Source organism: Carcharodon carcharias, chromosome 17 (genome assembly GCF_017639515.1).
Source record: "Carcharodon carcharias isolate sCarCar2 chromosome 17, sCarCar2.pri, whole genome shotgun sequence".
Classification (NCBI taxonomy): Eukaryota; Metazoa; Chordata; class Chondrichthyes; order Lamniformes; family Lamnidae; genus Carcharodon; species Carcharodon carcharias.
The window spans coordinates 77291831-77306117 of NC_054483.1; the positions used below are offsets into that span (position 1 = coordinate 77291831).

Consider the following 14287-nt stretch of genomic DNA (forward strand, 5'->3'; position numbering starts at 1 on the left):
ATGACCCTTCTTACAACATGCAGGTAAAAGTGCATATTGCCACAGCATCGTGGGCTCCCTGAGTGAACTGTAACACAGACACACACTCAATTCAGGCCAAGAATGGGATTTCCAATTTTTCCTACATTACGGTACTGGTGGTTTTTCTACCAAGTGCTTGCAGTACCATTTTGTTCTGGAAGTGGGGGGGGTGTAAACTACAATCTCCAGAGGCCTTTGCGCGGGGCAGCTGACGTCAGATCCGGCGATCTCTGGTGCTGTTTGACCCGGAAATGGAGCGTGAGAATTTGGCAGTGGGCAGTTTGGCTGGTGGTTTGGTGATTGGAGCTCGCTCGGCGGGGGAGCGTCGTTAAACCGGGGCCGCTCTCTTCATTCTTTCCCCACGGGTGAGTATGACAGCAGCCGGGCCTGCGGCTCCGGGCTCAGGCGGGCTGGTGAGCCGCACCGAGCGGGTTTGGGTCTGGTGGCGGTGGTTGCTTGTTTTCGTTGAGGGTGCTCCCGGTCTGAGTTGTTAATTCTCGAGCTGGGGGCGAGAGACGCAGCTTCGGCCTTTCACACCCTGGCGGGCGGCTGTCTTTTCCCATTTACTCCAAACCCGAGCTCCCCAGCCGCTCTCTCGCCCAGGGAATGTGGTGCTGGAGAGCTGCCGCTCACACCTTCTCCACAGCACCGAAATCACAACCTGCACCAGCAAATAACCCCCACAAAAGAGGTGTTCAGTCCAAGAACGCTGCTGGGGACTGGGGGGATGTTTGCTTATTTCTAGGATATTTCTATCTTGCTGTATTTACTTAGCTGAGGAAAGTACAGACAGGTGGTTTGTCACTTTTTTCTGTTCTTCAACTGTATATTTTTCCGCCACAGGGTTTATTGGTTATTAGTGACATTGTTAAATCTTGCCCCAAATGGATATTAGGACCTGAGCTACCTTGGATTAGTTTGCCAGGTTCATATATCGAATTCAACACTGCCTCACTGGCTGAGTTTTTTCCCCAGCATTTTGTTTTTAGTTCAAATTTTCAGCATCTGTGGTACAGTATTCTCTTTTTTAGGAGCTTTATACTTGTCTAAGCATTATAAGTGAAGGGCTTTAACAAAGTTTTTTAAAAAAAATTGTACCAAATCTGATTAAGGGAATTAATTTTTAGGGGGATAGATGATAATGGATGGAACAAAACAAAATACTGGAAGCCCACAACAGGCTAGGCAGTGTTTGTGGATATAACAGAAGAATTAATGTTTCTGGTGCAAAACCTTTATCAGACTAAATCCGTTCTGATGAAGAGTCATACAGACTCAAAACAATGTTTAACTGCGTTCTTCTCCGCAGATGCTGTCAGACTTGTTGAGTTTTTCCAGCTATTTTTGTTTTTGTATCAGACTAAGTTCTCCAGAGATGCTGCTTGACTTGTCAAGAACTTGGAGACCTGGATTTAAAAGCGTAAAAAGGACAAGAGTGGATGATTTAGCCCTTTGGGTCTGTTCTGCTGTTCAGTGAGGTCATGGCTGATCTGTGACTGAATTGCATATACTTGCCTTTGCCCTATAACTTTTGTTAACAGAAATCTATTGGTCTCTGATTTAAAACTTAACAATTAATCTCAGCATCAACTGCCATTTGTGGAAGAGAGTTCCAAACTTCTGCCTCCCTTTGTAGGAAGGTTTCATAATTTCATTCCTGAAAGGCCTGGCTCTAATTTTTAGACTATATCCCCTGAGTTCTCAAATCTACCCACCCCATCTGTTTCCCTTTATCTCTCAAAATTTGATCAAATCATCCCTTAACCCTCTAAATTCCAGAGAATACAACCCTAGCTTGGATAATTGCTCCTTACAGTTTATTCCTTGAAATTCAAGTATCATTCTAGTAATTAAAAAAAAAATTAAACAAAAGTGGGGAGGACAGTAGTTTTGATGTGCATTCTCCGTGCCAGCATCTTGACCAGTTGGAGTTGACTTGCCAACACCCATTTTTCATGCAAAATTTTTTGTTGCTCTCTTTGAGATTTGGTATTCTTGTGAATCTGGCCTGATGAGTGCAAAAGAAAAAGCTTCAACAGCAGTTTCTCTTTTTCAGGCAACACTGAAGTACAAGTTTTGCAGTACCAAGTAAATATTCTAGTAAATCTATGCTGCACTTCCTCCAAGGCCTTCCTCAGATTTGGTACTCAGACCTAAAAACAAGTCTCTTTGGACAGCAAAATTTTTCTAATGTTTTACTATTTAGAAATCTATTTTAGGTCCAAAGTGAATGATCTCCAACATGCTGACATTGCGATCCATTTGCTGCAGTTTTTCCTATTCATGTAATTTATTAATATACCTGTAATTTTATGCTTCCAACTGCGCTACTTGCAATGCTGTCTATCGGCGTGTGATCAGCATACTTTGATATGTTTGTCTCTACCTTGCAATCTAAGAAATTAATAAATACGGTGAATATTTGAGGCTCCAACACAGATCCCTGTGGGACGTCTCATCCTGCCAACTAGAGTACCTACCCATTATCCTGACTGTATCTTGCCACACTCCGACAGTTTTAAATGAGTGGGCAAAACCATGACGGATGGAATTCATTGTGTGGAAGTATGAGATCATCTACTTTAGATCAGAGAAAGATAAGTTGGGGTATTAATGATTAGAAGGGCTGTTATGTGTCAATGTACACAAATCAGTTTGCACAGGTACAAAAGTAATTAAAAAAGGTTAATGGAATGTTGCACATTATCTGAAGAGGAGTGGAATTTGAAAGTGAAGATATAACGTTTCACATGTATGGAGCTTTGACCAGACTCCATCAGGAATACGTTTTTTTCCCAGCCAAGAGGTGGTGGTGAGGTGTGGTTGGGGGAGGTAGTGCCGTGGTGCATAAAACTCCAGAAAAGAGTTATTGACCTTGCAAGAAATACAGTTTCATCAGAATGATACCAGTTGTTAAAAGTTGCATAAACCTGTCTTGTATTCCTTTTACCTTAGAAGGCTGAGGTGTGATCTAATTGAGGTATTTCAAACAATGAAGGATTCAGTCAGACAGATACGGCGAAACTATTTTCTGTACTGGTGCAACCCAGAACAAAGGGACTTAAAATTGAAGATAGGTCATCTAGTGGTGTATTGAGAGCGTTTTTTTGCACATGAAGGCTGGTGGGAAATTTGGAACTTGCACCATAGCCTTTTTAAGGAATGAGAGGCTAATTGAAATTTTCAAGAATAAGTTTCACAAATTTTAAATTTTAAGGGAATTGAAGGACGGACAGAAGTCACCTAATGGAGTTGACCTGGAAATTAGCCTTGATCTAATTAATGGTGGAACCAGTTTGAGGGTTGAATGTCTTTTCCTGTTCCTAAGTTCCCAGCCGCTGCAGTTTTCTTTCATTGCAAGCTAACAAGGTATTACCAATTTACAAAGTGTTTAGTTAGGATGAGAAAAACAGGCTCGGCTGATGGCTTTGTAGTTTACTAATTTATGTATTTTTCTTGAGCCTGTAATTAAAGGGGGTGTACAGTTGTCAGACACCTATCCATTTGGGCATGTTTGTGATGCGTTACTCTGCAGGACACTCTGACAAGAGGTGGAGGAAGAAGTGACATAAGCAGTTTCATTTTGTAGGAGGTATGTTTGTTACGTAAGGATCTTACCAGAGATTTGAGATGGGCTATTGTAGTTCTTGATGTGTTAAAGCGCAATAACCTTTAGCTCAATTGTTGAGAAGCTATCATTAAAATCTTCTGGTTGAACCCCAGATTTCTGGAAAGTATTGTTATTTCTTGTAATTGTAAGTGATGGCGGTATCTGTAATCAGTTTATATTCCTTGCTGGATGGAAAGAATATTCTGTAGGTGAGAAGCTGCATGTTAAATGAATGAATGTGATTATATGAGGTAGAGGAACAAAAGGTGGTGATGGTTTCTGATATGCTTGTTTACAGTAAGTAAACATGGAAGTGTGCTTGAAATATGGTTATGTACAAGTATGGCTTACCAATATAAATAATTCCAGTTACAAGGTCGGGAGTAGCAGCTGCAGTGCTTGCTTTTGCAGTTTTCTGTTCAACTCATGCCACTGACTTCATCTGTCTTTACCCAGACCGCTAGATAGCACATTCTCTTTTGAGGAGAAGCTTGATGATGTGAAAATGGACCTCTGCATGGTGCATCTTACAGTAGTATGACTATCAGAAAGTGTGTGCACTTGCTAGTTTATGTACTAAATTAGGGAAATTTATGTTTGAATGTAACATTTCCCCCCCCCCTCTTCATTTTCTACAAAATCCACTCCATTGAAACTTCATTGACAAAATGCTAGGTGTACAAGTTTCAAATTTTGCAATGATATACTTTTGGCGCGTTGAATTCTAGCAACTATGCAATGACTAGTTTTCAAATTGTAGAGCAAGTAATATACAACTCTAGTTCACAGCAGATACTGTTCTGTCAGCACTAGTCAAACTGTAGATATGTTTGCTGACTTGTTTGTTTATTGTACTTGTATTTAGCCTGGTTTGCAACCACTTTGTTGGAGAAACTTTCTGTATATTGTATTTGATGAGTCTATCTTCATTTGCCTCTGAGGTACATTTGATAAGTTAAACGCTCATTGTCAATGGCTTGTCTTGACACATAGAATGCCAGACCAGATTTATATTTAGGCCTGGTTTGTATATTTTCAATTGAAATTATTGACAGTGTTCTTATAAATGCCATTAGATGTAACTTAAGCATTTTATTACATTTTAAATTCCGTTTTACAGGAAGGTTGTGGTTAGAGAAACATGCACCCACTTGTTGAAATCCGTTTCTTTTAAGATTTTTGTGGGACCATTGACCCTCGGTGAACATTCTGGCTGAAAAATAAAACCCAAACGAGCTTGGACTTGTTTAAGCTATTTCCTAGTTAAGTAACATCTTGTGCAGTCTTGGAATATGAAACTATCCCAAATTCAGTAAATTATTTCAGGAAGGTAATATTTTGTTACAGAAATAATTAGTGCTTTTAAATAAAAGTATGTACAGCAGTATTTTTGGGTTCTCTTATGTGAATTGTGCTTATTCTATATTAACCATTATTAAAGTGCATCGCCTATTGCAAATGTGTTTGCAAGGGTGTGTCATATTGATAACCTAAGTTGACTGTTCTTTAAAAAAAAATACTGCACAAAAATGCCTCCATCAGAAAACGGAGGCAAAACTTGCATTTATATAGTGCCTTTCATGACCTTAGGACCTCCCAAGGTACTTTCCAGCCATTGAAGTATTTTATAAGCATAGTCATTTTTATTATAAATGTGGCAGGCAACTTGCACAGAACAATCCCACAAGCAGCAATGTGATAATGACCAGATAATCTGTGTGGTGTTAATGAAGGGATACATAGTGGCTTTGATACCATACATAGCTTTCATGTCCACCTGAGAGGGCAGATGGGGCCTCAGGCCACCTGCCTCATCTCAAAGATAACAACTAAAGGTACCACACTCAGCACTGGACTGGAATATTAACCTAGAATTTTGTGCTCAAGTCCTGGAGTCGGACTTGAAGCCAAAACTTTGACTCAAGAGGCAAGAGTGCTACCAACTAAACCTTGGCTGAGAGAAATAGTACCACACTAATTTAACTAAAAAGCTCCTTTCATGAATTCTTAAATTTAAATAGTTATGGAAGCATTGTTAAGTGTTTGCCAAACCCCTCTTTTACATTTAGACAATGTAAACCATACCTGTTTGCATTTTAAAAACACAAAGAAATGCATGTAACTTCTCTTTAGGTGACTAAGCTAGTTCCTAAGACAAATTGTGTTGGAAAGTGAATATTAAAATTGGTGCCATAAAAATGCTTCAATCCTCCTGACATAGCATAACATAAGCAGGAGTAGGCCATCCGGCCCCTTGAGCCTGCTCTGCCATTCAGTTAGATCATGGCTGATCTGACTGTGGCCCCAACTCCACTTTCCTGCCTGGCCTCCATAACCCTTGGCACCCTGGTAGATCAAAAATCTGCCTAGCTCAACCTTAAATATATTTAATGACCCAGTCTGCACTGGGCTCTAAGGTAGATTCCTGGAGATACATAAGTTTGTAAAAGAATGGTGCTAGAGTGTTAACAGTACACCAGGGGATAGTGAAATTAAATGCCTCGAAAAATTGGTTATTTCTGTGGAAAGAATTGCAACCTGAAAGTAGTCCTCTTTATCATTGATTTTAATCTAATTTTTTTTAATGTATGATATTTCAGTCCTTTTTGAATCATCCATATTTGAAGATGTGCTTCGTTAAAGCTTACTGCCCCTTTTGAAATTGCTAGAATGTTTTAACGCGTTCAGTTGAATATAGCATGTAAAAAAAATCCAAATTCGATTTTTAAAAAAATTAAATGATGGGGCAGAGCAGAATTTAATATGTAATGCCACATTCTCTGGGTTTAATTAATTTTCTACTTCTGAATTTTCACAAACTAGAACTCCCATGGTATTCTTCAGTAAGTTAAGGATGTACCTGGTTGAAACGAAGGCAAGCAAGAAGATTTAGTGAAATTCAGTGCTCATTTTGGGGGAATAGGAGCATTTGGACCCCAACAATCTAATCGATTGGAGGGATTGTACAGCAATAGAGCATACACACGCATGCAAAAATAAGCAGTTAATAATATAAATCCAGATAAAATATTGGGAATTTAATTGTGCCTTCACCTAAGGCATTTGGTTAACGTATAAAGCCAATAAAACAGAAACTGCAGTTTTTGTAAAGTGAGTAAAGGGTGATATTTCAAGTAGAGCCCCTTCCTCAGAACTGGAATACAATACAGATTAACTGCATTTAGAAAGGCACAGAATAGTGAATGGAAGGAAATGTACCGACAATGGAGCACACAACGGAAAGGGGAGGTGATGGCGTAGTGGTATTGTCACTAGACTAGCAATCCAGAGACCCAGGGTAATGCTCTGGGCATTCAGGTTCGAATCCCACCATGGCAAATGGTGGAATTTGAAGTTAATAAAATATCTGGAATTAAGAGTGAAAACCATGAAACCATTGCGGATTGTCATAAAAACTCATCTGGTTCACTAATGTCCTCTAGGTAAGGAAATCTGCCGTCCTTATCTGGTCTGGCCTACTCTTAAAATGCCACTCAGTTGTATCAAACTGCTAAATACAAGTCAATGAATGAACCCACTATTGCTGGGTCAAAATCCTAGAACTCCCTCCCTATCAGCACTGTGGGTGTACCCATACCATGGGGACTGTAGTAGTTCAGGAAGGCAGCTCACCACCACCTCCTCAAGGGCAATGAGGGATGGGCAATAAATGCTGGCTAAAAGAAGTTTTAAAACCCGAAGCAGATTAATGTGTGACACACAGACGTCCACATCCCATGAATAAATAAAAAAAAGGCAGGCCCCTTTAACCATCTTTTGTTCTCTCGTCACCAAGATATTCTACCACATCTGGTGGTAGACCTCTGTTTTTGTTGGCCCTTTTTTGTTTTTCTCCAACTCTGGTTTATTGTGAATCCCCTACTTATTTCACTCCTCCATTCATGCCATGCTGTCAGCATTCGAGGTTCTGAGCTCTAGAATTAAAAAGTATTTAGATAGCACTTGAAACACCACAGCATACAGGGCTACGGGCCAAGTGCTGGAAAATGGGATTAGAATAGATAGATGCTTGATGGCCGGCATGGACATGATGAGTTGAAGGGCCTGTTTCTGTACTGTTTAACTCTATAACTGTGACTCTAATTCCCTCCTTAAAATTTCCACCTCTTACTCCCTCTCCTTTTTAAAAGCGACCTCTTCAGACAAGTTTTCAGCCACCCGTTGGCTCAGTGATGATTTTTGCCTGATGAGCTCAAAGCACATTTTGCAGGAGCTATACTCCCACCTTAAAGGCACTATATAAATGCCAGTTGTTGTTATAGATTGCAAGTTATGCTGGCGTGAAGTTCTGTGATAGAGTATGTGCTCCAAAAGTAAATATTTGCTGTGCAAGTTTCCTAGCTAAAGAAGTTTTAAAACCTGAAGCAGATTAATATGTGATACACAGACAAGTGGAGCATGCTCTGACTAAATGAGTAACTGTTTGATTCCTGACTTTAACTGAAAGAAAACAATTAAACAACACCAGAGCAAAAATACTGAAAACGTGTTTGTGGGGGGGCTGAAAATGAAACACTTGAGGGTAAAAGCAGAATGTATGATTGACTACAAAATCATTTTTATGACAAAGTGTTATACTACTTTGAAAGAGTTTCCGTTTCCTTTATATCTCAGTGCTTATTTTGGTAGACTGCATAAGATTTGGCTTGTAATCGATGCAGTATCAATAACCTTGCAACTAGTTGCATTTACAGCGGGAGTAGAATGCTTTAACCACTGACGGCAGGAGCCAAACAGGTGGTGGATAGGATTTCTTCATTTGCTGCTTGAGAAAGCCAGAGGTAAAATTATTCTGGCTCGTAAGGTTTGTCAAATTCCACTTGCACTTGCAGGGATAGTCAGTTTGAAAATTTTATTACTTGGCTACATGGATTAAATGTAAACTGAAGAATTTTGCAGAAATAATGCTGGCAAGGCTCTTAACCGTGCCAATCCCATTTTTTTGCACTTCACTTCTCACTTCTTGACCTCCTCCCCAGAATGGAGATAGGGTCCCCCTTGTTCTTACATTGCACCCCTCTAGCCTCCACATTCAACAGATCTTTCTGTGCCTTTCAGCCATCTCCAGCATGATTCCTCCACCAAGGACATTTTCCCCACCCCTTTCAACATTTTGATGGGGGTGGTTGCCTTCGTTCACTCTGGTTCCCTCCCCATCTCTCAGTACCTTCTCATGCAAGTGCAGAATGTGCTACACCTGCCTTTTTTAACTCTTTCCTTTCCACCATCCAGGGCCCCAATCATTCCTTTCAGGTGAAACACTGATCTGGTTGTATTTTCGGCTTAGTATACTGTATCCGCTGTTCATAATGCGTTCTTCTCTAATTGGGGAGACGAAATGCAGATTGGTGACCGTTTTGCGGAACACTAAGCTTCCACTCACTAGTGATTTTAATCCTTTGCCTCAATCTACTCTGACCTTTCTATCCTTGGCCTCTTGTAATGTTGTAATGAAAGTGAAAGGACAGCACCTCATCTTTCAGTTCAGCACTTCTCAGGCTTCCAGACTCAACATTGAGTTTAACAATTTTAAATCGTAACCTCTGCCTGAATTTTTTGGGGAGAGTGTTGCAATCCCCATGCGGGAACTATAAGCCAAATTTACCAAACGACTCCCAAATGAAGTCTTTTTTCAACATTCTTAAAACAAATTAAAGATTCCATTAACATTTTAAATAACTTACAAATTTTCCTGACTGCACCGCTTTCAGGTCAAAAATGGTCTCAACAGTAGCTCCTGGTAAAGGCCCTCATCATTTTCAGCTCCTTCCAACTCATATCTTTTATTGCCCCATTACAACTCCTTTTTGCTTTGTACTGTTATCTTGTTTGTCATTTAATCATTACTGCCTTCCAATTTATCACAGACCTTTCCTTCTTTCTTTTCCTCCCGCTCCCTCCCCTCCCTTCTGCCTCCGCCTTTTCCCTACCTCTACTTGCTTAAAACCTGCTCCACCTCAGACTCTCTTTCCCGGGTTCTGATGAAAAGACACCAACCTTAAATATTAACTGTTTTTCTTTCCACAGATGAGACTCACTAAAATAATTAAATCTGTTTGTTTTGTGATTAACATTCATCTCTATGCTGATTGAGTTACTTGAGTTCCATATGACCTTTGCGCCACAACAGTAAGTTTTACTGATTTTATTTTATGGCTGTCTACTAACTGACGCATAATTAAATTTGGGCAGGGCCAACCAATCTAATCTCTGACTGTTCTGCATTGAAGCATTGCAGTATACTCTGCTATTCTTATAGTAAACAGCCAAAATAATTTTGGAACAGTTTTTAGCACATGTTACGTTGTATTTGCAAACATTATAAATACATGGGTAGAATATGATGTTAAACCTTTAAAAGATTTATACCAAATCAGATTCTTAGGATGCATGGGAATGTTTGTGTTTTGATCTACGTTCTCCAATTGTGTGTTGTTGGGCTAATAGAGACTAATAAAGTTAAATATCCTAATTGACGCATAAAATGTTGGTTTTAAAGGAAACTTTAATTGAAAGTATTGCTAAAATTTGTCAATTTAAAACTTCAACAGGCACTCTGTATAGAGCACTAAATTAGTGCTCCAGTTCCTTTCTTTCCACATAGTGATATGTTGTAAAGTTTCATCCAGGACTTTTCATGTGGCAGGTGTTTGATCCTGGCTCTGTTGACGAGGACTTGAGTAGAAGCCAAGAGCTTTGCCACAAGTGGAGAGAGAAAATCAGAGTGCTGCTCTTGCACTCCTAATAGCTGGTTTAGTGCTACTATTTTAATTTATTTTTGGAATGTGGACTATGCTGGCAAACTGCACTTATTGCCCATCCTCAGTTGCTTTGACAAGGGGATGAACTGCTGTAATCCTTGTGATGGTGTTCCCACAGGATAAAGGATTTGAATTACCTCATAAAACAACCATGACATTATATTAAGTACCTTGTTTATGAACTTGAATTGCTGTACTTCAATTTCTCTGTTCACTTGCATGTGCATATTGGAAGCATAACCTCTCTAACCTCCTTCTCTTGGTTGTTTCTGGATCCATTTTGTTCTCTCTTCATTTCACTTGCTTATGGCCAAACCCTTCCTCCTTGAACCCAGTGTCTCTTTTGATCCTTCCAAATGGTACTGTTTTTCTCACCTGCTTAAATTTCTTGAATGAACCTTCTGCCTCTCTTGGCCCTCTTCCCCATATTACTGTTGCCTCTACAGCAATAAGTCAAGTTGTCTCATCTTCAGTTCTTAGCAACTATTTTGCCCCATTCATTCTGTATGGGTGAATCAACTGCTGTAAATGGTGAAATTTGAATTCAATAAAAATCTGGAATTAGAAGTCTAATAGTAACCGTGAAACTATTGTCGATTGTCGTAAAAACCTATCTGGTTCACTAATGTCATTTAGGGAAGAAAATCTGCTGTCCTTACCTGGTCTGGCCTACATGAAAATCCAGACCCACAGCAATATGGTTGACTCTTCACTGCTCTCTGAAATGGCCTAACAAGCCACTCAGTTGTATCAATCCGCAAAAAAGCCTAAAAGGAATGGAACTGGGCAGACAGCCCGGCATTGACCTAGGCACAGGAAACGAAACGGCAAACTCAGTGCGGTTGATCCTGCAAAGTCCTCCTTACTAAAATCTGGGGGCTAGTGCCAAAATTGGGAGACGTGTCCCACAGACTAGTCAAGCAACAGCCTGATATAGTCATACTTATGGAAACATACCTTACAGACAATGTCTCAGAAGCCACCGTCACCATCCGTGGGCATGCCCTGTCCCACCAGCAGAACAGACCCAGCAGAGGTGGTGGCACAGTGGTATACAGTTGGGAGGAACTTGCCCTGGGAAACCTCAACATCGACTCCGGACCCCCATGACGTCTCATGGCATCAGGTCAAACATGGGCCTGCTGATTACCACATATTGCCACACACACACACACACACACACACACACACACACACACACCCCCCCCCCCCACCAACCCATCATGTGTGGTACAACCACTGTGCTAAATCGGATACTTTGAACAGGTCGAGCAACCCATGACTGGGCAACCATGAGGCGCTGTGGGCCATCAACTGCAGCATAATTGTACTCGATCATGATCTGTAACCTCATGGCCTGGCATATTCCCAACTCTACCATTACTACCTAGCCAGGGGATCACCCCTGGTTCAGTGAAGACTGTGGGAGGGCATGCCAGGTGCAACACCAGGCATACCTGGAAAGGAGGTGCCAACTTGCTGAAGCTACAACACAGGACTATTTGCAAGCCCAACAGCATAGGCACCAAGTGATAGACAGAGCTAAGTGATTCCATAATCAACGTATCAGATCTGAGCTCTGCAGTCCCGCCACATCCAGTCCTGAATGGTGGTGGACAATTAAACAACTCATTTGAGGAGGTGGCTCCACAAATGTCTTCATCCTCAATCAAGGTGAGGCCCAGCACGTCAGTGCAAAAGGTAAAGCTAAAGCATTTGCAACAATCTTCAGCCAGAAGTGCCAAGTGGATGATCCATCTTGGCCTCCTCTGGAGTTCCCCAGCATCACGGATGCCAGTCTTCGGCCAATTCGAGTCATTCCATGTGACATCAAAAAATGGCTGAAGGCACTGGATACTGTAAAGGCTATGGGCCTTGATAACATTCTGACAATAGTACTGAAGACTTATACTGCAGAACTTGCCGCGCCCATAGTCAAGCTGTTCCAGTACAGCTACAATATTGGCATCTACCCGCAATGTGGAAATTTGCCCAGGTATGCCTGTACACAAATCAACCCTGCCAATTAACACCCCACCAGCCTACTCTCGATCATTAGTTAAGTGATGGAAGGGGTCATCAATAATGTCATCACGTCACACTTGCTTAGCAATAACCTGCTCACTGACCCTCAGTTTGGGTTCTGCCAGGCGTCAGTTCGTGACCTCATTACAGCCTTGGGTCAAGCATGGACAAAAGAGCTGAACTCGAGGTGAGAGTGAATGCCCTTGACATCAAGGCTGCATTTGACCGGGTGAGGCATCAAGAAGCCCTGGCAAAACTGGAGTCAATGGGAATCAGGGAAAACTCTCTGCTGGTTAGAGTCATACCTTGCACAAAGGAAGATCGTTGTGGTTGTTGGAGGTCAATCATCTCAGCTCCAGGACATCACTGAAGGAGTTCTTCGGAGTAGTGTCGTAGGTCCAACCACCTTCAGCTGCTTCATCAATGACCTTTGTTCCGTTGTAAAGTGGGGATGTTCACTGATCATTGGTGCTGCACATTGCACATTCGCGACGACTCAAATACTGAAGCAGTTTTTGTCCAACTGCAATAAGACTTGGACAATATCCAGGCTTGGGCTGACAAGTGGCAAATAACATTAGTGCCACACGAGTGCCAGGCAATGACCATCTCCAACAAGAGAGAACTTAAACATTGCCCTTGACATTCAATGGCATCAGCATCACTGAATTCCCCATATCAGCATCCTGGGGGTTACCGTTGACCAGAAACTGAACGGGACTAGCCATATAAATACTGTGGCTACAAGAGCAGGTCAGAGACTAGGATCCCTGTGGTGAGTAACTCACCTGACTCCCTAAAGTCTGTCCACTATATACAAGGCACAAGTCAGGAGTGTGATGGAATACTCTCCACTTGCCTGGATGAGTGCAGCTCCAACAACACTCAAGAAGCTAGATACCATTCAGGACAAAGCAGCCTGCTTGATTGACACCCCATCCACAAACATTCCTTCTCTCCACCACCAACGTACAGTGGCAGCAGTGCATACCATCTACAAGATGCAGTGCAAAGACTCACCAAGCTTCCTTAGACAGCACCTTCCAAACTTAACTACTACCATCTAGAAGGGCAAGGGGAGCAGATATATGGAAACACCACGACCTGGAGGTTCCCCTCCAAGCCATTCGCCATCCTGACTTGGAAATATATCGCCATTCCTTCACTGTCGCTGGGTCCTGGAACTCCCTCCATAACAGGACTGTGGGTGTCCCTACACCACATGGACTGCAGCAGTTCAAGAAGGCAGCTCACCACCGCTTTCTCAAGGGTAATTAGGGATGAGCAATAAATGCTGGCCTAGCCAGTGATGCCCACATCCCATGAATAGATTAGATAAATAATTTAAAAAAACTACCTAGCAGGTCAGAGAAGCAATTAACATTTCAGGGCAATGACTGTTTGTCAGGACTTGTCAGCGTCTGCAGTAGTTTGCTTTTGTACATATTCCACTGCTTGCCCAAATTACAATTGTTTCCAAAGCCCTTAATGCCAAGCCATATTTTGAGCCTTCCCCACCCCGCCTCTACCACAGCTTCAGTACTTCAGACTCTGACCCTGTTTGTGTCCTTGTGTCTCCTTTTGTCCCACCATTGCTGGCTTTCAAACCCCCTGCTTAAACTCTTACTCACCTTCAAACATTTTCTCAAAGCATTTCTATTTGACCAATCATTACATCCTCATATCTTTCCTTTCAAGGCTTGGCATCTGTTGTTTTATCCCTATCCGTGAAGTGTCTTGAAATTTTTATCTGAAAAGTTGCATATAAATTTAAGCAATTGTCTCGTTTCTTAGGTATCTTGAAAATAAATTCCTTCTAATAAGCTGATTATACCATTTAAAGTTAATT

The 14287-nt window shown here is 41.4% G+C and overlaps 1 protein-coding gene across 4 annotated transcripts in view; it reads left to right on the top strand.

Annotated features, from left to right (window-relative positions):
- The first annotated feature begins 255 nt into the window (after positions 1–255).
- plekha1b (pleckstrin homology domain containing, family A (phosphoinositide binding specific) member 1b) overlaps positions 256–14287 on the top strand; it is a 79780-nt gene continuing 65748 nt past the window's right edge. For 3 of the 4 annotated variants that reach the window (XM_041209416.1, XM_041209420.1, XM_041209419.1), the window contains exon 1: positions 270–386. The gene's annotated coding sequence lies outside the window, so the exon portion shown is untranslated. Of the gene's footprint in view, positions 387–14287 lie in introns of all 4 variants that reach the window. The other variant, XM_041209415.1, reaches the window with a different exon arrangement.